Here is a 26,874-nt window from a genome sequence, read left to right as displayed (position 1 = left end):
CGCTCAGACTTCCAGAGGCACAAAGCACTCGGCTGCTCTCTATAAGTCGGAGCAGGGTGAAGAGACGAGGAGGGTGAGCAGTAACAAAGGCTTCTGTTTCTCCACCTTTCCATTCATTCTAATATTGAGACTGGAGACTTGTTTGAGAAGGATTATCTTGCACATGATTAGGACAATGGATCCCAATGCATAGTAGCTATGACATTTCCAACAGAAATGCCACCAAAGCTAAATAACTTCCTCCGCGGTCGCTGTAATTCTTGACATGGGAGAAAATTTGAAAAACACAATAAATCCCATCAAGGAAAATACATTTTACTGAATGCAGAATAGGTAGACTCATCCAGAATTGACAACCTCTACAATTATGACAAATGAGTTGCCTGTAATATTTAGAGTAAATTAAGGTTATTTCTTTCAGCGCTGCCAAATATTGGAGTCTTGAGCATCATCGATTCACTTTTAAGTCTTAAACCATTAACTGAGTTCCCAGGTAGTGATGACAAACAATGTAAATTAAAAACATGTTACTATAATTTTAATAATTTCAATTGTGCCTTCACTTCAGGCATTATGGTGTATTGGTCTGTTTATCATGTTTCCATGAAAATCAATCTAAACTAAAACAACTTCTTTTATGGAGCACCTTGTGTACTAGGTTAGTGCGATTCAAAGTGCTTCTCAGGTGACTGACAGGCAGATAATAAAGACAGTTAATATGTAAACAGTACAAGACCATTTGAAATGAATGCACACAATATATAAATGTGTAAAAGTAATCATAAAACCAATGAAAACTGTATGAACGCTAACTTGTAAAGTGCTGCCCAGTGAATTAGGTGTTAAAATGTCATCATGAATTGAAGAGAAAATTGTAAATAGATATTAAAGACTTTGTGTAGAGTGTATATTGATTACATTTCATGAGAACATGGTAAACAAAGCCAACTTCAGGGTGAAAGTGAAAGGAAAATTCATCCTTTCTGTGTACCTTACTTCCCTCTTTGCAAAGCAGCATAATGTAAAAACATTGTTTTATTTATGACTATTTTAAAATGGAATAACATTGTGCTCTTTGATGTCACACATTTTATTTTCATCCTGTTTTAAAAAAAGAAGTTTTATCTCTGGTGTATGCCCATGTGTGGATGCGAGAGTAAAGTAGGTAGACTAACAGTACGAATAAAAGGCGTAAAAAAAAAATAAAACACAAAAATAGGTTCACTAGCAGTTTGTTGTATTGTCACTTGGCAGTTCCATGTTGTGACTGGATCATTGTGAAACTGGGAATTGTAGAAAGAGAGCAGCATAATCGGCAAACTGTCTCCACAGGGTGCCTCCTTCCCCACATCGTGGTGGTTTATACGAAGTGCAGTCCAGTGATCCAGCAGCGCTGCTGTTTTATATTAAGGCATAAAAGTGACATTTGACCGTGATGTCTCTCCTGATCACGCTGATTTATTCTTTGCCTTGACAAGCATCTTGCTGTTGCTAGGCAACGTGGCACAGCTGTTAGTCACTCGTGTGTCAGTGAACAAAACTTTGAACAGCAACTCTGCTCAGGCTCACAAGACCACAGTAATAGCAGACAATGAAATCTAGAAAGCATACCTGAAACTGCCGAGTGTCACAGAAATTTGCCTCCAGGAAGCCACGGTAACATCCGTCTGTGAGGTCAGATTTCTTTGGACTGTCAGACAACAGCTACTCTTAAACACAGAAGAACCACGTTCACCGTTAAATGTCGTGATAACGTTTCTTTCTGTAAGAATTTATACTGTGGAGCAGAAACATTAAATTCAGGTTAAAATACTGACAACTAATCTGTCTATTTTTGGTAAAATAACAGGATAATTTTAGCAGTTTGCCTATATCGTCATAGAAACGCAAAGAAACTGGATCATCCTTTAATTCCAGAGCGTTCCAATGCTACGAAGTACAATCTTTGAGAACAAACACCATTTAAATTTGCATTTAAAATGGTTTCACGGTGGGCTGTATCAACACGCACATCAGTGTTACACATTATCACCGGCTGTCTTTGACTATTGATTCATGCATACTGAGTGCGAACACCCTCAAGTGATGTGAAGTGAAAGACAGGAAGTCTTTTTCAAAGGCCCCGCGTACATCTCCAGAGGTTCTCCACCTGAGCTCACTCCAAATGAACCTGCTCATCTCCAACATCTTACACACAATGCACCGTATGTATATTAGAACCCAGTGGAACTCCTGTTGAGGAATATAATTAAATATTCCATTTATAGGACGAGGCAACTTCAGGATCTGGCTGATCAAATTAAATTCCTTGCACATTGTCTTCTGCTTTGTAGTTTGCCAATACCTCCAGATAAAAGGAAATCCCTGGAAAACTGTATTAACACCAAAGGTACTCCGAACATAGCTCAACTCATGTCCGTTGAGATTTTTACATCATATCTGATAAGAAAAGAAACTTTCTCGGTTTCTGTGTAGTGAACCCAAAGGTACGCTGACATAAACAGATGTTTCTTTCTGACTAAAATCGTTTAAATTTTCACAAGAAATGTTTCTTGTTCCTCTGCATTGCAGTCAGCAATGTGTGCTGGGAAATCTACAATCTGGAAATATTTTCAAGTGGGAAAACTGCAGGTTTAGTGACAGTCCAACAAAGTTTGGTTTTATTCCCTCACCAGCATCGCAGTGTTGGTCTGTCACTCACTTCGTTGGCATGAGCCCAGAGTCACAATATCTCGTCATGAACCAGCCAGATTTCCATTACATTTGGTGTTGATATTCACAGGTTGAATCCTGATCCAAGTTTATCTTGTCACACAAGTTTTAATTTACACACTAAGATTTTTTTTTTTCTCTTATTAAAATACAGATTCTTTTAGGTGTGATCAAAGAGCTTAGAGACTGCGCCGATAACAACCAAAGTACAGATTTAAATCTGGCCCCAGTCCCCTTCAGAAGTTGTCCCCTTGTGTCGTGCTTGGAACGGTCACTAGAAGTTCTTCTCTATAAGTACATTAAACACTGTTTGGGGTTCGCACTGGATCTCCTCCACAGTATCGAAACAGTGACCCTTCAGTTTGAACTTAATTTTGTGAAACAGAAAGAAGTTAAAAGGAAGTTAAATTTGGTGAGTAGCAGGGATGGGAAGTTCAATTTTTTTTGTCATTACAAATGAGAAACACGCTGCTATCAGGCATGTTGTCATGTTGGAGAACCCAAGTGCCATTGCACCACAGTTCAGGTCATTTGCACCAAAAGTTTTCCCCTCAGATACATCAGAACGTCACACTAGAACTCAGTGTTGACAGTCTGACCCTGTGGGATGAATTTATGGTACACAACCTGCGAATGTCAAAGGAAACTCACCTGGTTGCACTCTTGATTTGAGGCGTATTCTTTGGTCTTGGACAATGATGTTCTGCCAATCTTGAAATGTGATTGTCGCTCAAAACACCTCGCCCGGCTCATTGCGTCATTGCCGTAGTCTTTCTGTAGCATTTCAAGGATCTCCTTTGACAATTTGCTGACATAGACACAACATTTGATTTGCGCTCACTTGCACAAGTCCATGGTGAAAACACAAATGCAGACATACCAATGGTCACTGAAGTGCATGTTTCACAGATGCTGACATTGTTCAAGGCACTCGGAACATTTACTCATTAAAGTTATTGATTACCTCCGCACCTTTACCATTTCTGTGTGCTGTCCTCCATTTGCGCCCCACGGGAACAGTCTCTGAGCTTTTTGATCACACCTCGTACTGACCACTTTCCCACATCCAGCACCACTTATAGTGCAAGTAAAAACTGTAATGAAACCACCAGAGTAATTGTTCATCTCAGCTTTAACAGTGTCGCCATGCAGGAGTATAGAGAGAACCAGATACATTTGAATGAGCTTTTTTATAGACTCTTATATGTGTGAGGATTTGCTGCTTTATATTATGGAGGTTTTAAACTGTTGGTCAGCAGATAAAATTGTAATAGGGCCCACTGGGCTCCAAGCAATTCAAAGTGGGTCATTTTTTACCACTTCATCCATGTATTATGGACTACATCTTTAAGAAATAGAGCAAAAAACAAAGCAATAATCATTAAACGAGGCCCTCATTAACAGCTTCTCTGGATAAGATTGTAAACCCCACACCTTTTAAATGACTGTAGTGCAGGTGGATTTTTCCCTCCTACACACTTTTTGGTTGTTAGAAATACAAAAAAAGCTACGACCCACATTTTCCCCCAGTGTTTTTCCTACGTGGGTGAGTTGAGGTGACACTGCCTGTAGGTCCCTAATTTTAGTTAATTTTATTCCGTGCTGGAAGCTGCAGACATTTATTATGAAGATGGCTGGCAGGGGTTCAGTGCAGTCAGCTGATGTATCATATCCCAGGGTTCCAGGGGTCAGGCCTAAAAACAGAAACCCTCCGGCTAGCTCACAGATGTTACCTCATTATATCCAAAAGGGGGTCTCTGCAGGTCACGACCCTCCGGTGCCTTCACCTGTTAAACTGTGATTAAAGGAAAGTAAATCACACCTGCTGCTGAGCTGTGACTGAGTACTGTAATTTGCAGGAAATATGTTTTACATTTAAAGTAGAAACTCCACTTCAAAGAAGAAAAAAAAAAAAGGACAAGAGGCAAACTTGCAGTCGATAAAATGTGCAATCACAAGTGCAGAGCTTTTCCTTTCAAACAAACACAAACAAGTTGCTCTCACTGATGAGCACAGCTTCTTCCAGGGACGAAGATGCTAATTTGTAAAATTTTCAGAGTGCTCCGTTGAATGAAATGACAACCTGCATACTCTTGACCCTCTCTTGACTTACTGCGTGCAGTCATTAAATAAACATAAATGTAAATTTTCCCATCTGGCTCGGTGTGCTCTGGTGAGACATATCCCACTGATTGGGAAAAATTATTTCCTTCTCTTCAGTGAAACTCGATACTCCTGCTCGTTTGTCCTTGATGGCTTCGTCTTAAGCACCATTCAGGGATTTTTATTCCTCTTTTTGGTTTCTTCTTTTTTAGTCTCATGCTTTAGATTTGAGGTGTATAATACAGTGGAAATACAACTTTTATGAGTGGAGGTACGTAGGTCCAAATTTGCTTTGCTGGTTTTAGCATATTTAGCTGAATCTTTGGCAAAATACTGACTGCAGCATACTGGGCAAACAGATGGACTCCGGGGAATTGTTTTATGATGCAACAGTGATGTTATAAACAGTATTTATTTAAGAATGTATTTACTGGTGCAATAACTTGTACCTTATTATGAATCCAGGCATGACCGCAGCTGCTTTTTTTTTTTTTTCCACAAATGGAAATTATACTTTGAATATTCTACTCAGGCTGAATAATCATGTTTCTTCATTTTTTTGTTTTGTTTTATACAGTTTATTCTTCTGATGAAGAAACATGCTAAGAAACAGACATTTTCTGACTACCTAAAAATGCAGGTTTTTAGATTAGTTTTGCGGATGTTTTATGTTTTACAAGGAAGACATTTTGTTTGCGTACTTGCCAAAACTCTGTTTAACCTGCTAATTGCTGAAAAAAACAATGTTTTTCTTTAGGATGTTTCCTGAGTTTCAAACTCAAAAGGCTTTTTACGAGAGTAGTCGAGTATTCCTAAAATGTATCTCCATGCTATTGGAACCCTCTGTGATTTCAATTGAATTTGCTGCCTAAATTATGCATATTTTCTTAACATACACTGGCCAGTGTGTCAGTTTCAACTAAATGGATCAGGCAGCTTTTCCCACGTTTCTGTTAATGAGAAGTTTAACCCTGTACAAAAATCCGGAGTTGGAGGAACATGGACTTCCATTCTGGAGGTACAGAGAGAAAATTATATTATTGAAAGCAGATGTGCTTTTTCTTGACTGAGTGGAAATGACAGAATTAAATTGCTAAACCATATTCACTGATGGTAATTTCACAGTCTGGGGATTTCTGAGAGCTTGTTCTATTTGGCACGTTGGACATGGTCGAGATCCACTGGCCAGCAGCTGCCAGCTTTACAGTTCTTTTAACCTTTATCTACCCCCGGGTTTTAGAAGAGTATTATGTATGGTGTATTTCAGCAAAGCCCTGCTCCAAGTTGCTATATTCACACCTGGTACCTGCTTAGACAAGGAGTCTCCTTCAGCACAGATCATCTACATCTGAGCAAGTAGGAGTTTACAACCACAGTCTGTAGTAGGGAATCACAATCTCATTTCTTTTTCCAGCCTACTCTGATTCTGATACCTCAGCTCACTGGATGGCTTATTATATCTGTACCTCCCCCACTGGTTGCTGATTGATCCCCCTTCAGAGCGGATGAGTTAATTCGAACAGGGGTTCTGGAGTATAATGGCTGCAAAGACTGAAGCTGTGAGCAGCAGTCGGCAGAGGCAGGCCAGCACTCCAGTTAACAAGTAGACAACCTAAAAATGGATCACTGCCACAGATGCTAAGAAATACCTGGAGACTTGTGCGTAACAAAGGCTATGTTCAGACTGTCGTTACCACAGCAACCTATGCAGATAGGTTGGTGACGTCTGGACACACCAAATCCAATCTGTTTACTTGCAAAGACCAGTGGGGACAATCTGTCCTAAAGATCTGATTTGAGAAAACAATCCAGTTTTCCTGCAGTCTGAACGTAGTCAAAGTGTGTGACATGTCTGACATTAGTGATGCAGTAAAGATGCCGGACACAGAGCAGTGTCTTTTCAAATTTTTCCTGCTGCAGTTCCTCTTTAACAATTGTTTGTAGGTCATATTTTTTTGTTCCAGATTTTTAAACTGATTTATGTAAATTTATTCAAAATCAGAGATAGTGACATCCACATCAAGTGTTAATCACAACAAATCCAACAAAATGACTGTGGGCTCAGATTTTTTTTTTATGCAAATTGCAAAATGAAATCAGAGGGCCAAACTGCGGGAAAGTGTGTTTGAGAACACCCAGCATGCTCTTGCCCTTTCCACCTCGCACAGTATCTCCGCTTGACATCTCTACCTCTGTATTAAATAAATAAGTAAATAAATAAATCTTCTTGTTCATTTTATAAAAACTCCCAGAGTGAAGGTGCCAAGAGGAAACATTCCAATTTTACCTGCTGCTAAACGGATTACGCATCATGCATTCCCAGTCGCTTCTCGTCTGTGGAGACGCACTCTGTAAAAATCTCCGTATTACACAGAGCTAAATAGAGAAAAGGCACCACAGAAATGTTCTCTGCATTCTGAATATCCGTCTCTTTCTCTGTCCTAAACCATACATTTTACACATTAGGGAGTTGCATAGAAATATTTAAGAGTCCTCCTCATCTAGTATGAAGGTTAAAGCTTCTGGTCCCCATTGGTGAGATGTTAAAAATGCACGCAGCTTAATGACATTGCTGTAAAAGCACTTGGGATACCGAACCTCCACCAGAGAGTGTTTGGAATGTGCTCTGTGTCCAATTTTATACAGAATGCATTTCCACTGGGTTTTTGAGCCGGTGCGTTTCTTCCGGCTCACACCTCACGTCTCCCGTCCTCATGTTGTTTTTGTCAGAATGAAATCCCCCTGTGGCTAACGAGCAGCTGTTTGCATGGATAAGATATGAGCGAGGTGCTACAGTCAGCATCGCTTAAGGAATCATTTCACGTACATCTCATTCGAAAAGACAGCCAGAGGACGGCCGCGGCCCACGTGCCAACCGACGAGCTCCGCGAGACCCTGCAGCAAACCTGCAGTCCCCAAGATAGGACATGACAGCTACGTAAATACGTGCTGATCTGGCCACTACAGAAAGCTGAAGAACACAAAAAACACACACTTTACACATTCTGACTCCAATAGAAACCAGATTCTAGTTTATCTTCACTTCTTTTGATTCAAACGTACATGTCAAAGTTCACCTTAGTTTTAGATTTCCTTTATTTTTTGTTTGTTTCTTTTTACTTGCAGAGATTTTGCTGCAACCTACTGTTGTCGTATTTACTGCTTTTTGACAGCTAAACCTTGTAAAACCTCTTCTAATAAGCTCTTTAGGCCACTCATGTCTGTCTTTGTTAAAATATTTTTTGCATGACATAAAACTGTTAAAAGTGTGACCTACAAACTGCAAATTTTAAACAACAGAAAACAAACTCGAAGGAGAAACTGCAAGAAATAAAGGACTTTGGTCCTTATTTTTTTCAATGATTGTTTGTGTTGTCAATTTAAGGTTTACAATTAAAATGGGATTACATTGCCGAGAAGAGCATTTCGAAATAGTTTTTATATAAACAAAACAAATCACCAATTGATCGAGGAGAACTTTAGTGGCGCTTAAAATGGCACTTACTTTTAGCACTTTGTAGTTTGGCTTTCTTGAAGAAATTGTATTTTCTTGATTCTTGTTGTTCTGTGTTTTGTACCCTGATGGTTGAAATGCACTTATTGTAAGTCGCTTTGGATAAAAGCGTCAGCTAAATAAAATGTAACGTAATGATCGAATAATATAAGGCATGCGAACAAGTTCAGGTGGAAAACTTCAGTTTGCTATATGCTGAATAAATAGTTGGGTGGATAGATTTCTTTCATGTTTCTTCAACATATCACAAGGTCTGTTTGCTTGCTTTTCAGGAGCTTTATCAGCATCTCACACACTTGCTGACTGCACATGAATTTTGTAACTTTAAATGCTGCTTAGAAAAACCTGCAGTAAGAGGAGATGATCACAGGTCACCTGGGAGTTTACCAAGGATGTGTTTGATGCAAGTCATTACCCAAATGATGAGATGACTCGGTTTTCAGTTGCTTCCAAAATGACCCATGTGACTGTTCCAAGCTGGGCTCCTGTGAATGCTTTCCAAGCTGTCAAGTCTGAGATTTAGGTCTGTTGATTTTTAGGCACCAAACCTCCTTGGTTTGATAAAGGAGGGGGGGGGGATTTTATTGTCATAGTTAGTCATAGCACTGTTGGTAGAAGAAAGACATATTTTTTCATATCCTAAATTGTGTTTCCAACGTAAAGAAAGAGACATATTGGCAGGCAAGCAGACACGGAAGAGAAACTCCAGCAGAGATTCAGGTCGACTACACCTGCGAGCTTTACCTCTCTAAGAGCTGCTAAAGGACATTAAATAAAACAACATAATGAGCAGCCCCATTAGGTTGATATGGCAAGTAATGAATCAAATAATGAAGATGTAAAATGAACAAAAAAAAAAGTACGTTAAATTAACAGGGAGCCTAATTATACAGAATGAGCAAAACACAATTAGCCAGACGTGTATATGCTAATTGTAGAAATGCAGGTTACTACAAGTCATTTGGATAAGTAGCAGCAGCAGCACCTGTTACAGTATATATGCAAAATAGTGAAAACACATTTTATAGTTCAGAGATGTTTTAGATATGTGTTTTCACTCCATTTATCAACATTTTACAAAAACTTTGAAAAAGACAGTTTTTCCGTCAGGAGTTGCTCACAAGCCTGCATAAATATTGGTTCCCATTACTAATGCAGCATACATGCATGAAGGGGGACATTTGCCAACACTTCACGGTCTCCGGAGCCCCTGACAGGCCGGCCTCAAATTTTGATTGAGCACCAAATTACCAGATCGCTGTTCCATGAGCAGCTGACAAATGTCTTTACAGCCAGACAAGCGCGTGCTTGATGTGAAAGATAGTTTTTAATTTTCTGTGTTCCAAACTTTTCATTCACCTTCTTTGGAAAAAATACTGCAGAGCCGCTGCTGAAATTGCTTTCAGTCTTCCTCGCTCTCTCCGAAAATGGTATTTCTGTCTGGGGAGTCCACCGGTGATGCCATAATGTTGGGTGTTGTGATGGGGGTAGCATTGAGAGAGTGACACACTGTGCAGGTCAGGAGATGAAATCCAAGAAAAACAGTGTTGGAGAGGTCCTAGAGGACAGAATTTCACAACTTCATTTGCTTCTAATGTTGCACAAACACTGTTTAGTTGCCAGTTGGTTTTTTTTTTATCCTTAACTTGTTATCTACATTAATTATTAAAATAGCACCTTCCTCAAAGAAAGAACATTTACGTGTGTTATAGGAAAACAGTATGTCGAGTTGAAACATAGGTTGTGAGTCCCGAATGAAAGGGAGGGGGTTACTAATATACAACAAAATACGGGTGGGATACACAAACAAACAATCAAAGAATATAGCAGCTCAGTATCTCGGCAAAGCGTGAAATAGACACGCCCGTCCACTAACGCAAAACGTGAGATAGCGATGCTTTTTAGCCGTGAGCATAACACACGTAAATATAGACACGTCACAAAGGTCATGTGACCGTTGTTCTGTCATGAACATCTTAAGGCCAAGTATAGAGGGATATTTTAAGTCATATGTTCGAATCCAGCAGGTGACAAAGTGCTTTTGTCTTTTTTATTCCTAACCCTAACCACATGTTTGAGACTACGCACTCGGTTTTGTTTTCCTACAAAGAGTTGAATGTAATAGACACGCCCGCAAAATGTGCAGTAGCTATGCCTGGGATTGTCTCGGTGTGAGAATAACACGTTTTGCTTTAGTGGACAGGCGTGTCTATTACATTTCATATTACTATTTCTTTGTATTCATATTTTTTTTAAATGTGCTCCTCTTTTTTCCGTAAAGCCCTTTCTAATTGTAACCGCCTATAAAGTTGAAAAAATAAGAGGGCAACGAGCTAACATGAGCTTTTCAAAAAAAAAATAAGGATTTATACCTGAGTTAGAGAGAACTAATTTCAGGAGATGGAAATTTTGGAGTGCAATTTTTTTCAATGAATAAATCAAATTAATTTGCCGCCACTGCAACTATTTTTGCGCTAAATCTAATTTTATTTTCCTTTTCCGAAATCAGTCAAAATTGACAATGAATGGTTACGCGAAAGTGCAGAAAAGCTGTAGAAAGTTAAAAAAAAAGTTTTTCTCCCTCTGCTCTGCGAGCTTCTTTCAGCAGAAAGCTGTGATATTTGTGTCATTGAGATTCCATATTCCTGTGTACAGATAACTCATTGAACCCACGCAATGAGCTCATTGAAACTGCTGACAGAGAGCGACTAAAAGCTCGCTGTGCTTCCTCCCGCATCAGCCCGAGCGGGCAAAGTTTTCTCTGTCTCTGTTAAAGTGTTGAATACAGACGACACCGTTCACTTCTTCACAAACTTCCCCACAGGAGCAGAACAGTTTCAAGTGGGATTTCACTAACAACAGTCAGAAGTTGAAAGTTTAGGGAGCATAAAAAAAAAAAAAAGAAAAGAAAAGTGCTCTCAGAATGGCAGTATTATGCACTGTAAGCGCTGCCTGCTGCAGAACCGAAGGTGGACAGACTGAGGCTGACTGCTGCACCTTGCAGCGTGAGCACGTCTGCTTCAGTCGCTGCTAATGAGGAAGGCTGCTTGACAGGCCGTGCTGATTCTGCACACACACACACACGCACACACACACGCACACACACACACACGCACACACACACACACACACACACACACACACACACTGCCCTACAACTGTATATATTCAACAACCTCTATTCATTTGTATAGCATTAACCCCACTCTCACCCTCTGCCTGACAACACAGAGAAACATGCAGAGTGTTTGTGGGGAAGGTTAAAGGAATTGTTTGCCTTAAGGGAAGAGGGGGTGGGCGTGCAGATACTGCACATACTGTACAAGACAATATTCATGCGCTTCTGCTTGAACATTGTTTTTTGGGTTCTTTATTTATTTGTTTTTCTCATGTTAATTCAATCAGAAATTATTGAAGGACAAAACCTCAACCTTGTGGATAGTGGCCCGATGACTAATTTATATCAGTTTTTAAAAAGTCATGTGTTCTTTTTTTTTATCTAAAGAAAAATAATAGAAATTTGCAGATATAAATACTGTATTAAAATCCTAATTTTGCAAAAACCCTCTGCTCTTGTTTGATCTTTTAGAGTATCTATTGCACTGTAAAACGTGTAATTCGAGCATTTGAGACATTATATTATTGAACATTTTGACCAACTCAATAATGCTGATTATGATTGATTATTTCTCTGTATTTACCATGCATACATTTTTAATGTAACATACACTGCTAGAAAACATTACAGAGTGGATGACTTTAGATCTAATAGCCAGGTTGTTTAGATCTCTTTGAATGCTCTGCGAGCCGATGATGGAGAAGCTTTCAGAGCAGCAGACAGAAAGTAATAAAGGGGAGGCTGATATTTTCTGCTGTGCCATCTGACACGACTAAACCCTAGAGACAATCTCTTCGTTGCTCCCCTGCTCTCTGTCTGACTGGCTGGATACCGACTACAGGGCCGAGCTGACAGCTGATTTCAGTCACCAATAAGGACCTCGTTGATGGTGTTCAGCTCAGTACAATTCAAGCACACTTTACAATACGGGCACTATTTTTCATCATTTTCTGCATCTATTTGTTGGCTTCCATTGCACCTCTGAAATGTACTTTGTGTTCAGTCTGAACAGCTTCAAGCATATATTTCATATACTGCAGACTATTGTGCTTCTTCAACCGAGCTTTACCTAAAACTTTGTGGATTGTGTTCTCCAAATGAACTTCGTCGTGATGTTCTCCACCTGGATCGTGTTTTCTTCTCTGAGCTGCAGCAGATTGATTCTTATTACCAGGACAAAAAATAACAGACATAAGCCCACACACCAGTGCCTTAATTAAAATATCACTGTAGCTAACTCCTGCTGAGGTTTGAATATATAGTCTTGCTGAGAAAAGTACATCAAAAACCTCAGTAATCTGAGAGCAACACAACAGGAACCCGCATCAATATGTTGTTATCATCCTTAAAGCGAAAGGCACAATGAACATATTCAATGTCTATATTTTTGTAGCATCTGAATGGACTCTGGAGAGAATTAGAGCTTTTATAAAAGAGTGTTTATCCCATTCACTGAGTCATTATCTGCAGTCATTGAGTAGATGCTGTGCGCCCTGATGTTCCACTGTTAAACTCTCGTCTCCTCCTCCTTTTATATTTTTTTCTTCTGTCCGTTGACCCTTGTGTCCCTCCTCGAGGGAGAGGAATCATGTTTTCTATTTCATTTCTTATTCCCTGTTGTAACCTCCCTCTGGATCAATATCTAATTCTGCTTTCTTTCATCTGAAGAAATATTCCTTAACTGTCCTCCTTCCGTAACCCCTGATTTAATAGTTTAGGTATCCTTTGATGCCGCGGTCCCATCACACCTGGGCCAGCATTGTTTAAATCATGCTTAATGTCTTCAACAAGACCCTCGATCATCTCTGGTGTGTGTGAAATCACACACTGTCGGCAGGCCTGTTGGCTTTTATGTCGGGTTTTATAGTTCCCAGTCACATACATGAGGATTATCGGCCAATTCTTCAGGAGTCGCTCCGGCTTTCTCACATTTTTTTCTGATCAGTTACATTATTAATGATGAAATGTAATTACCTGAAGCATTTTCTGTAAACTGTAAAGTGATTCGTATCTCCTTTGTGTGGGAAGCATAATTTCTGTGTGCATTCATATATTTGTTTTCTAAGTATAAAGAAGCGATGCTATGTTTCTTACCATCTGAATTATGTTTTTAAACCATATTAGGATAGATGATGAACTCCTTCCTTACATCTTACAGCATCTGTGTTTCCAAAGAGTACATAGTGACCTGATGATTAATGAGACAGGGAGACACAATGATGAATGAAAATTCCTTCACAATAACTTTTTTCTGTCAATTCTCAAAGAAATATTTGCATCTTATGATCCTACTTTCAGGGCCGACATTTAAAATGCTGGTCTTAACTATTTATTGGCTTTGAACCCACTTCACGATAAGTAGTTATACCACAAACAAACAAAGATATTAAAACAATGTGTGTCAGAACTTAGTTTTTTTTTCTTTCTTTTTGTCCCACTAATCCTCTGAAAACCCCTCAGATGTGTCCCTGTATATAAGACTCCATATGAAGTGGTTCAAATAACCGCCACCCGATACAACAGTAACCTGCTGCTCACACACTGATGTTTCAGCATTAGCAATCTAATGAGGCCATAGATAATACAATATCAGTCAGGGGGACCAAACCTGTATTTCATAAACTAACTTTTGCTGCTGATGGTTATTTATTTTTTCATGCCGGACTCTTACTTGTAATAATATTTTTACATTGCTGTATTAATACTTTTACTCAAGAATACTTCTTCCACCACTGTGAGCAGATCTTCTCCCGCGGGGGATGCTCGGTTGTTAGTGATTCCATTCGTTGTCCAATGGCCTTTTTTTTTTTTTATTGTTGCAGATAAGTGCAGGCAGGACTCTGGGGATGTAGTGAAGTGCTGTGGAGAGGTTTGGTTTCTATGATTGCAGCTTTCTGAACACGCTGCAAGTTTTACAGCTGGAAATTAGCAGAATGAAGCTTTTTTCTTTTCTGATGATTTATTTAAACTCTTTACACAGAGAATGGGTGGTTTAAAATGATGTTAGTGAGAGGCTATTTCCCATGGGTTTTTTTTTCTTCTTCTTTCATCATTTCACCCTATGCACAGATGCATTTTTTTTGTGTCATGTTGAAAATTATTAAGAAGTGCTGAGCACTTTCTTGTCAGTGAAGCAGCTGTAATTCCAAGTCTGGACTTTATGATAGTTTGGCATTCTGGATTGTCTACTACCTCTGTCTGTATGACACGCCTGATGTGAGCTACATACATCGGTGGATATGAATCAAAATTATCTGACATTCTATGGTGCAGTCAGTTTGTGTTGCATTTGTCTACAGTCAGGCTTTATTTAGCACACTGTGATTCTGTATTCAGGCACAGTGGGACTTTGCGTTGAATGCAAATGGAAGCTTTCCTACATTCTTAGAATGACAATGCTAAGAGGCTGATGTGCAGCAGGTATGTTTGCATGCAAATGTTTGATGATTAACAGATGGTAATGTTACTGGAATAAGTTCACATAGTGATAAACTTGAGCGTTGGACAAATTGAAACTTTGACTGATAGTGACACCAGACCAACGTTATTACTGAAGTTATTGAATCCATCCTGTTGGGAAATATGAATGCGTGTACCAAATTATGGCAGTCCTTTCAAGACAGCTGCTCTGAATAAAAACTTTGGTGCCATCAGTAAGAAGATCACCAAAATCTTTAGAAATGAATTATCTGGTGCCAGAACAGATTTACAGTAATGTCAAAATATTGTAATTTGGACCAAAGTAGTGAAAGGAAACACTGGAGTTTATTTTCAATAAATCCCCTATATAATGTTTTGCTGCCAGAAATATTCGCTGGAGTAACGTGGGCATATAAAGCCCTAAAAATATTAGCAGAAAAAGCTGACTAGCAGTTTACTAATAAAATTTCTATGAGCTCCAATCAAGTATGAAGTACCACTTCCCTGCTCCATCCTACTGAAAGACAGTGACAACAAAACAAGCCATTCTCAAGGCCTCATTTTGGCTCCAATGGAAACCAATTGGTAACGTCATCACCTGTGACGTTAGTCTTTGTACACAGTCTATGGTAGGGAAGTTGGAAAGTGTCAGACAGGCTAACAATTTTGTTGAAAAATGTAGTCTTGTCATTTGATTGGTTGACATAAAAAAATTAAAAAAAAATAAAGCCAACCTTTAAACAGTGTTTCTAGAAACCATTAAAACGTCTACAGTCTCAGCATCTTTACAGTTTTTTTAGACATGTTCTACTCGTGAATGAGAAACCACCTACAACGAAATATACAACATATTTTATTGCATGCAGCAGCATCCAGCACATCACCACTGCAGGCATCTGTAAAGATGCCAACACTTGGATAAAAAAGGAGAAAAAGAGTAGACAAAAGGCTTAAGATTATGTTACCTGGCTTTGTGTGGAAGGAGGATTTTTCATACAAAGTTGTGCGTGCACACACACACACACACACACACACACACACACACACACACACACACACACACACACACACACACAAATGCACTAACATATATACCATCAGAGCACTCAGCCCTGCAGGCATCCAGACTGGTGAATGTGCATGTATACCCCTTGGCTTTGATGAATAAAAGATGAAAGCTCGAGTTTATACTGCCTTCTATTTGGCTTGAAATATTTATACCTTTTCCTATTGTAAAGGCAAGCAGGTACCACTGGAGAGCCAGGTCAAGGAGACCCAGGAGTCTAATCTATATGATCTCCCAGTCTTCTTTTTTTCCCCCTCCTTTATTCCCCTCTGCTCCTTTTCTCTCTATCTCTTTCTGCCCGGCATAATTAATCACTTCAGACTGATGTTTACATAGTCTGATAGCCGGAGGAAAAGTCTCGGAGGGGAAACTCAGAATCCCTGCCTCAGCACAAACAGAAAAGAGCATGAGAGATGAGAAGTAAGAGTTTAACTCACGGCTGCGAGGGAATAGTTCATTCCTGCATTATTATTTTTTTTCATCCACATTCAAACCATTCAGAAATTTGACATCACCCAATAGGCTGAGATTATTCCAGATATGCTGGAAGTGAAAAACAAACACACTGACCTCAGGAAGCGATGCTTCTCCTGGGATTAATGTTTAGTATGATTTCAAATTGAAAACGTAGCACGGGGTAAAATCTCCTGGAAGTTTGAATCTTTTATTATGTTTGTAGGTACACCAACTCTCTATGTCAAATAAATATGGCTGCAATTGCGCGTGAAGCTTAATACCTTCGTCATCGGTATCAATAATTCAACTCAACACAGATCAATAAAGTTTAACTTATGGAGGCACAGCACAGTGCAGTGTCGACCGTATAGTGCTCAATATAAAAGATCGGTTACAACTCTGTCTCATACAATACATTTAACTACTAACATGGAACTCTAGATTGAATAATAACTCCAACCAATATTAACATATCAGTAGCGGAGGTTGGCAGCATTGTTCTGCCTTTGTATAGTCCGTGTGTGCATGAACATGCGCTAGGCCAGGAACAAAAGAAAGCTTGCTTTCAAGGAATTTTAAAAGAATAAAACATATTAATTGAATCTAGCATAATGACTGAAAATACAATAAAAATGTATCATTATTGTCTGTCCAAAGGGGAGAGCTTGACCAAAATTGCCATAAGGCTTTTTACAAAAAGCACAATAGTGTTTTGTCTTTTTTTTTTTTTGTCCGACCTAATAGCTATACCTTTTTGCTGAACATGTGTAAATCTGTGATTGACAGGATTGTTAGTTTTAAGTGCAGGGAGTGACTAATCCACAAGTTAGAGCATGTGTTCATCACCACTGGATTTTGTGAGTCGGAGTTAGAGAGGGGGCTAAACCTGATGAGAGCCAGAAAAGCGGCAGAGCGGCGGGAAGTCCTCTGGCTGAAATCACTCTGTGTCTGATTGCCACCGCTGAGAGCGATCCCGCCGAAGGATCACAGGCACAGCATGGGGCCGCTCGCTCTCTGCTGCCGCTGACGAACAGAGGGTGCCACTTACCTGCTCCTATCTGACCAGCTTTGCTGTCAGCCTCGAGAACACATTGTCTTTTGGATTGTCAAACTGGAAAGAAAAAGCTCTCCCCAGGCTCGCTCTAGTACAGTAACTGGAAGAGATAAAGGAATGAATGATGGACGGGAGGGTGGTTTGGATGGACAGAGATTACGCCGCGGGATGGACGGGTTGGTTGGCAGGGAGAGTGGTGGATGTTTACCTGTGTGGATGGTTGCATGAGGTACAGACTGAGGTGATGGGAAGGTAGACAGGTAGAGTCTACCATGGAAGTTTAGGTTTTAACGTGCAGCTCATGAGGAAACACAAAACGTATCGCTAGAAATGTACAGGTCAAATCTGAAATATGGAAATCTGGGAATGGGAAAAATGGGACATTTTATTCCCAAGTTTATTTGTTAGGAGGAACTGTGTGTCTGGCAACACCAATTCTGTCCAAAATCATTATATTAGAAAATATGATCTAATATAATAGCGTAGAAATTGTCACAACTCGTCTTCTTGGTTCAGTTGGTTTTCTGTGTTTTTTCAGTTTTCATGTCTGCTTCCTTTTTCATCTTGAAACTCTCATTTCAACTCTTTTCAGTTCCTCTTGTCCTCCCACTGTGTTGATTGTCTTCCCTGATTGTTTCTACCCGTGTTCAATTATCTTCCCGCCCTCAAGTGTCTAAAGTCTGTGTCTCCTTTAACTCGTGCCAGATCGTTGTTGTCCTTCGTGCCACCTCGGTCCAGCGTTTTGTACTTTGACTTTGTTTTTTGACTCTGGGGTCCTGATATTCCCATGTTCTTCTTTGCCTGTACATAATGTGTAATCTTCATTAAAGATGTTAAACTTTTACTGAGTTGTGCATTTGGCTCCAAACCTTGAACTGTCACAGAAATAAAGGAGCAAATGAAGGAGAAAAAAATAACAGCGGTGAGAATTTAATCCCAATAAAACAACAAAATATCCCTTAGCAATGGCATCCATGACTTGATGGCAACACTTCTGCTTCATTAAGCTATTCTCTAATTTTGTAATATAAGTTTTGGTTAGATTTCGGCACTGAAACATCAATGCAGTATTTTATTTTTTTCCTAAAACAGACAAGGTTTTTAATTCGTCCGATTTTAGTTATCAAAATCCCATTCTTTCACATGTTGCTACCAGCAGGCCTTGACAACTCCTTGTATAACTACCAATCAACTCTGCAGGAGGACAGTAAAGTTATCAACCCAAAAGCAGAAGTTGCAGGAATTTAAAACGAAAATAAAATGCACTTTCTACGGGAGAAAACTGAGGGCCCACAGACTCGCCCGAGGTTCTGCATATAAACACTGCTCATTAAACTGAACACCCACACACGCAGACAGCCAGCGGCAATCAACGCTGCATGTTTTTTTTTTGTTTTCCTACCACACAAATAAGGGCACATGCTTTATCCAGTATTATTAGAGAATATTTTGCAGGCAGACAACCTCCTCTCTCCATTCATTATGGGTGATACCTCACTACATTCCAAACTTTAGGGCACATATACTGTATAAGACACTGCACAATTTACAATATTCAATTAAATGAGGATATAGCAGCATGATGGACATGTTCTATATCAAGATTAACCAATAAACGACACTTGCACATTAGTAGCTTTTTTTGAAAAGAGTGTGTTGCTGGGCAAAAGCATCAATGTGGTTATTTACATTAAAGTGTGTTATAGCTTTAAAAACCCTTAACATTCCAGTAATAATCACCTAAAGTGCCTCTTCAAGGTATTACCAAAAGTAAACTGAATGGTTTACTTGAAACATGTATCATTTGTAGCACAAAAAAGAGCCATTTCGAGACTTTGGATAGCCTACATAACAAGTGGTATGGTGAAAAATGTTTATATCTAAGAGAACACATCAAACTATTTACAACAACATTGATAAATCCCATTAATGTTCATCATGCATCGTTATGATAAAACTCACAAAAAACTGAAAACCAAATTCATATCTGCCTTTATGCGCTACGCAAAAGGCTCTGGCTGGCAGGTAGTTCTCTTTATGCTGATGTTCTTTGTTTCCTCTAAAAACCCACCCACTGAAACTCATTATCAGAATCTAATTGGCTACACGAAGCGTCAATCATCAGCAACGTCACTTCCGGTTGGTGGATCTGTTAACCACAGAAAGGGGCATGCCCCTCAGTTCAACACAGACTTTGGTTGGCCACTCTCGGCTGTCGACAGGATGTAGAAGCTCCTATTAGCTACAGGTGAGGTGTCAATCAAGCAGATGTCAATCAAACAGGAAGTGTCCAGAGTTTATACCTCACATAGCTAACACATGCTCACTCAAGTTGGTTGTGACGTGGAAAATTATAAACGCCTGCTGGGTAATTTGAAACAATGCAACAGCGGATCATGTGTATTATGGAGAAAATAATGTGTTTTGGACTAAATACTTCACTGGGTTGGATCTACTGAACCTGTGCCGACTGAACCAGACCGGTTTTTGTTGGACTTTTCGAGATCTTTGCTGGACTATGAGTCTTTGTGGGTGAGTTACCAATACTGTAATCCTTTGTTTGTTCTGTGGTGGTCTGATAAAGGTGTTTACTGTTCCTGCTGTGATAATCATATCTTGACATGGTTTATATCAATCGAATCACAAGAATCAACGCTTTCCATAGATATCTCACTGAGATCTCTGAGTGCATACATGCATCGCAGCGCTGGACAGCAGATACAGATATAAAGATGTAGTTCTTTGCATTTTCTCTCCAGTACCTTGTTTTGTGTGTCTGCAGAGTTTGTCAAGAATTACTGAACTGATTTTTCTACATTTTGATACCATCATGTGACCAGTTCATTTGAAATTGTAATCATTAATACCTATATCTCCGTCGATGTGCAGATTAAAAAAGAAAGAAAAAAAAAAAAAAGTAATATTACGTTTAAATAATAGTGGGGCCCTAATGGAGACATGAAGTACAATTCAATTGCTTTAATTGAAGTTTGCTCGGGAGGTGGGGGGGGGGGGGGGGGGGGGGGGGTTATGGATGCAGCAAGGAAAAGTATTTCCTCAGAGAACATGTTTTCTTTCTGTGGAAAAGACATGTTAAAGTACTTTGAACATAGCAGTATTAAATAGAGTAACATGTGGATTGATTAAAGGTGGTTATAATTTAAAAAAAAATTGCTCCTACCTTGCAACTGTGGTGCATGCGTCTATCCAGCCTAAAAAAAACTGTTGTGTAAAAATATTTTGCATCTTCATCTCACTATGGTGGCAATTAAGGTAAAGCACTTACAGTTAAAAAAAAATATTTAAAAAAAATCAGTAATTCTAACCCCTTTTGCATGTGATCTATACAGGGATTATACAGGGTTCTGGTTGAAGTGCACGGTGAGTGCTGTGTGGAGCGCTTCCTTTCCCATAAGAGTTGGAGAGACTTAAGCTTTTCAACTGAACTTTGCTCGTCATAATCTAATAACTGTAATTTCTAAAACCCTTCCCGGCTTTACTCTGCTCCAGTGCAAGTGTGTAATTGGAAAGAAAACTCTGGCTTTGCATTCAAATGAGCTGATTTAAGAAGAGAATCGCTGCGATGCTGTGTCGTGAGTGCGATATATGTGTGTGTGTGTGTCTCTGTGTTGCAATATTTTAAGTATCCATGCTTGAATTATCAAATGACTCTGTCTGTGAGTGTGTGAGCAAGAATATGTTAATCTAGACTGATGAGAGCTAAAATAGTGGATAAGCACAGATGCTAATAAAAACGACAGGCTCATGACTCAAATTAGATGCTTTCAATTAAGAATTTCTGAAACAAGTGATAGTTTCTACATCCTGAGTGAATAGAGTTTAAGTACTTCATTGGCATGGATTCTACCAAAAAACGGTGCTGTTAAGCTGCCGGACACTCACTTTCTTTTTCCAGTTAGTGACAAAACGAGCATGACAGTTGATGCCAGGCAGGTATTGTAAAATATTTTTCACCACTAATAACTCCCTTTATGCTGTCTACTATCATCAAAAACTTAAAACAAATTGACCATAGAAGCTGGAAAAGCTCATTCTTGGTGTGTTACAATGTGGGCTTCTTTTTTTTTTTTTTTTTGCCTTCACTGTCAGCTTTGATGCTAAGATTGTACTCGCCAGTAATTGTTTGGGTTTGGGAGCACGGCAACATCACTGCAGCAAAATGCAATGAAAGAGAAAAACACAGGTCAATTCTGTCTAAACTATTAAATTTGAAGGTGAAACCAAAAATGAATCCTCACTGACTGCACAAAGAGGGAGCATTGAAGTTCCTGGTGCTTGAAATCTTTCTGTTTGTGGGCTTCTTCTGTTTGTTTTTGTAGCAGCATACTAAATATACTTAGACATGAAAAATACAAGATGAGCAGCACTCTGCATCTTTTTTCTGGACCTGTGGGCAGAACAGAAACTACCAGACGGATGTGGACATTTCTTTTTCGATGTCTGTCTCTGAGCTGGAGGTCACCGTCCTCTTAAGCTGTGCAGGGATACTCATGGATGGCAATTGCACTCATCATGAGCACCTATTAACCGTAGACGCTTGCACACCTGCAGCCAGCCATACAGAGACCATCCAAGAATGTCCATGGAGCAGGCAGGCACTCCTGCGGCAAGATTTCTCCCGGCAACTAGGCCAGTGAGAGGCACTGAAGTGCCTGTGAGCTTGGCTGTGATGTAGCCTGGAGCAAGCCCTTGAACCAGGCTTACAGGGAATACCTGGACAAGCTCCCAGCCAAAGACAAAATCCATGTTCTTACACGAGGCCCATGCATTTTAATTATTTTTTTCCAGCCAGCATAAATACAGCAAACAACACAAAACTTGGAGAAGACAATAGTAAATACGCAGTGTTTAAAGTCTGAAAGCAATGATTCATTCCAGTAAGTCTCTGCAATTTCTTCTGTGTCACTTTAATGGCCCTTCAAGAGGCCGACCAGCTCTGTGCCTGACGCCAATTTCACCCTGTCTGCTTCCTGTTGTCGCCTTCTCCAACTTTACACGCATTTATACATTTGTCAAAAACCCAACGCACACACATGCAGTCATATCCAGTCACGCAACAATCTACGGTGGTTATTAAATCAGACTCACATGAACACTGTGCCTCCAAAAACACACACTTTATTCTTTTTTTCTAGCTTTTATCTGAATCCTCATTAGTTGGTGGCCAAGCATGCACTTTTCCTTCAAGGCTTCCACATAGCAAGAACGTAACAATCACAGTACACAGTGATGATCAGATGCAACTGCTTTTAATTAAGGTGTGGCTATTTCTATTCCAACTTTGAGCAAAAGTTTAAAAATTTGTTTTTCAAGAAACTGGACTTAATGAAGAGTGAAAACCACTTTAAAGTTCCTGTCTCGACATGGCTTCCCCAAGGCTTCCTTCTTTTTTTCTGCTCATTATAATCACATTGACTATTAGGTAGCAAACAATGTAATTGTTTCTTACATTATCAACATTGGTGTTAAAATCAATGGCAGCAGTTGTGTGTTGCTTCCATGCCTTCAAGGCTCATTAAAAGATAAGTCACTTGACTGCTGCCATTATGTTTTTTTTTGTTTTTTTTGGTTCACACGCTGAGCATGGCAGGCTTTCAGATTTCACTCAGTCGGTCGCTGCTTGTTAGTTTGTTTTGAAGTCAGGGTTAATGGGCGATCTCTTCTGTCTCACACCATGTCTTTGATATCCTCCACTGACCAAAGATGGGGATAACAAGACTCTGGAGGAGAAAGACCGACATATGGAGACAGAAATCGGGAGAGACCAGCTTTATCGAACCACAGCGATCACACTTCAGTCTTTTTAATATGGGTCTGATATTGATATTGACACTGCGAGCTTGTTTTGTTTGACACACCAAGGGGAATTCTTTAGTGGCTTTCAGCTTGTTGTATTTCATTGTTGTGTTTCCCCACCAGCTTTTAGATTTCACAAATCAAAGTTAAATCAGAGTGAATATTAAACTTATAGTATATTGTAGTGATTATATACTACCACCAGAAGGTGGCGGTAATGCACCAAAAAGCTGTAGGCCAACCACCATTAATGGGCAAAATTAGAAGAAGAACGCGTTACTCCATGGCTTCGGTAAAACGTGTCGAGCTGTGTGATTGGATGCTACAGCAGAAACGTACAAAGACTACGACAACCGTCAAAAAGTTCTGTGTGGAATGAAACAAAAATGAGGTGCAATGAAAACTCCGCCGGGCAAAGGTAGCATATCGTAAGTCTTCCATAGCTGTGCACACCGAGCATATAGTCTATCAATGCAATGCAATCAATGGCTGGCTTTGTCATCCGTAGAAGTACGTTTTGATGTTAACCGTGCAGAGCAAACGCCCTCATCTCAAAGACGATAGCCAAAGACAAGCTTTGTCAAAAGTTAGAGTTTTCAATGTTTAATAGTGTCAGTGACTTTCTCTTTCTGTGCAACGACGGCAGCGTGTTTGAAGAATAAATGTTTCCAGCGACTATCGCATTGTATTTTTGCTGAAAATGCCCATCCTAGTACATTTATGTTACACAGGTGTATAATTCTAAAAGTATGCTTGTGTTGCTCTGTGAAGCCTGGACATGGATGCAGTGGTATGCTAACATGTTCAAAGGCCTTCCATTTTCCAGGAAAAGAAAATAATTCAGGACCAGTAATAGTTCACATGCAGAAACTAGTAGGACTGTAGCCTCGATGCTATGCACCAACCACGACGTGTGAGTTTCATGGAAGTCATTAATTCCCAAGAGGGTAAACATCAAACTTGTGAGGACTTCCAGTGGCAGGTTCTGCTGTACGATACTTAAAAGAAAACAGTTGCTGACTCACGTCTGGCTGCAGTGCCAACAGATCGTGTGCAGAAGCTGCTCTGTATGCCTGTCAGGGATCTGCTGCCCCAGTTCAGTGCAGGGGACAGGTGCAGCAGACAGCCCCTGGCTATGGGGCGAGGAGTCAGGCTGCTAATTACAACCACATGGGGTACAGGATCCTTTTTTTTTTTTTACATTCAGCTTATTAAGATTTAAAGCTTGACTGTGCGTCGCTGAATGTAAAAATCCGACAATAAAGTTACAATAAATGTCAATTGTTCCAGAGTACATTATGTTAAATGTAACGGAATATTCCCTGGAAATGATTCCCTGGAAGAGATGATTTATATTGTTCAGGGTGGAGGATGTTTTATTAAATCCACTATAACCAATCTGTATGTGATTTATGCAATAGCTGTGTAAAAGGCATAATTACAACAGCTTAAAATGTAGCTCACAGCAGTAACAGTTGCACATGGTCTAAAACATCTATCAATTATCTGTACCTGCTTTTATCCTGTATAGGGTCACATGGGGTGGGGGGTGGTGGGCCCCCCACAGAGGCACAGCGAGAATATGCAAATTCACCACAGGAAGGCCCCAGACGACAAACAGCTTTTAACCAAGAATCGTCTTGCTGTGAGGCGACAGCGTGAACGGAATTGTTTCGGGAGTATCGAGCATCGAAAATGCCTTTTCGATACCAACACATGGCAACACATTTTCATTTTAAAACACGACAGTTTCGTTCCGTTTTCGCTTGAGTAAATATCATCGATGTCAGTGAGCAAAAGCCGTACTGCCCGGGCGTAGATAAAATCACTCATTTTCAACCACAGTTTAAATGTTACATTCAGCACCGCATTTCACTTTTTTTCCACACTAATTCAGTAACAGGAGGCTTCTCAGTATGGAGCCAGCAAGCTAGCGTCAACTAACAAGATGCGAGGTGTTTACTGCACATCAGTAAATTATAATGTAAAGCCATTGCTTTTGAGGCATTTATGGAACATTGGTAAATTGTAACCTCTAGCAAAAACTTGCATGTGAGGCGTTTAGGGGATCTGTTAATTGTAACTACAGAAAACAACATGGGTTATACTTTCTCCCTCTAAAATCCATGAAAACAAAATATTTGCAATTTATTTTTCTAAAATACCCAGCTATAGTGCTTTCATAATCTAAAACATTTGTGAAAAATCAAGTGATTTGGGCAGGTTGTTTTATTTAAACTGTTGACTTCAAAATTATATATAATATTATTCTATTAAGCTATCATCCGTAATTAAAGGAAAGCAACCTATCACTTTTCCTAAATTTTTGCCTCCATGTTCAAGAGAACCTGGGAAGTAGCTGTCATTAAGGGACAAGATATGACGTCTACTTCTTCATGTTCCAGCTGTTCCCATCCAGAAAACTTCCTGACAGGAGCTCACTTTCTTAAAGCACTTATAAGCTTCTCGCATCCCATTTTTCTTCACACCAGCAGTGAACACATGGAGCCACAGGATGACAGGGCTGCTTATCTGTCAGATTGGACTCCAGCTATGATGGGACAGTAAGCTGCGCTTTGAGCTGGCAGCACCATGCCTCAGCACTCCGTGTGCCGTCACACAGTTCACACTTTGCTGTTCTTTCCACACCTGCTTCTTTCACAGAAATGGGGCTAAGTTTATAAGAAATCCCCCCCATTTTAAAATTATACATATATTGTTATGACATCATTTGACTAGATGCTTGAACTCACAACTGAAGTTCAGTGCATCTTTTAAGTAGGACAGCTTTTCACATAAAGTGTTTATTCTTGCCATTCAAGGACAGTCTCATGTCATCAGCATTAAAACAACGACATTTCAACAATGTTTGGGAAAATGGGCCAAAAATGTGTTACTGCTTTGAGGGTCCTGGCAATTGCTCTGAGAAAACTTTCAAACATCGCAATGAACCAAGTTGGCTGCACACATGTTGTATTTGTGTCTTCGTATCCTTCATGTTGGAATGGTTTGGTTCATTGGCAGGTCTTGTCTTTCTCCACACTTCTAGCTCTGCATCACTTTGGTAAAGATTAAATCTGGTCTCGTCTGTCTATAAAACTTTTTGGTTTCTCTTTGCATTTTTGGCCGAATTCCTGTCTAGCCTTTTGATTCTTGCTGCGTATATGAGGTTTGCCTCTGGCAAGTGTGGCCGGTGTGAGTCTGTGGATTGTGACACGTTCACACTTGCGCTCTGGAGACTGCCGTTGATGTCGCTTGTTCTTCACACCTCTATGGATTTTTCTGTGAGCAGCTCCAGGTGTTTATTTTTGAAGTCCACCGGTAGTTTCTTTTTTCTTTGGAACTTTTCATCCTGACACTCATCTTTTCCTTTGAAATCTAAAGCATCTCAAGTTCATGCCAACTATTGTTCACTTCGGTTTGAAACTTGTTGTTTAAAAAGAAGGTAATCTATAATAATAATCTATATGAATACAACCCTTTCCCAATATTTGGGGTCATTATACAGCAAGGCCTTACTTCATATAAACAGTACTTTGTGTCTATGTGCTTCCATTTCTCATAGTGAATTCATGGCCAACGCTCTTCTCTTTTCATACTCTGTCTGGAAATAA

This window comes from Embiotoca jacksoni, unplaced genomic scaffold (assembly GCF_022577435.1).
Source record: "Embiotoca jacksoni isolate LCO1_2020_lvr unplaced genomic scaffold, fEmbJac1.0.p SCAF_13, whole genome shotgun sequence".
NCBI lineage: Eukaryota > Metazoa > Chordata > Actinopteri > Embiotocidae > Embiotoca > Embiotoca jacksoni.
The sequence above is the reverse complement of the archived record's forward strand: the minus strand, read 5'-3'. Positions refer to the sequence as shown.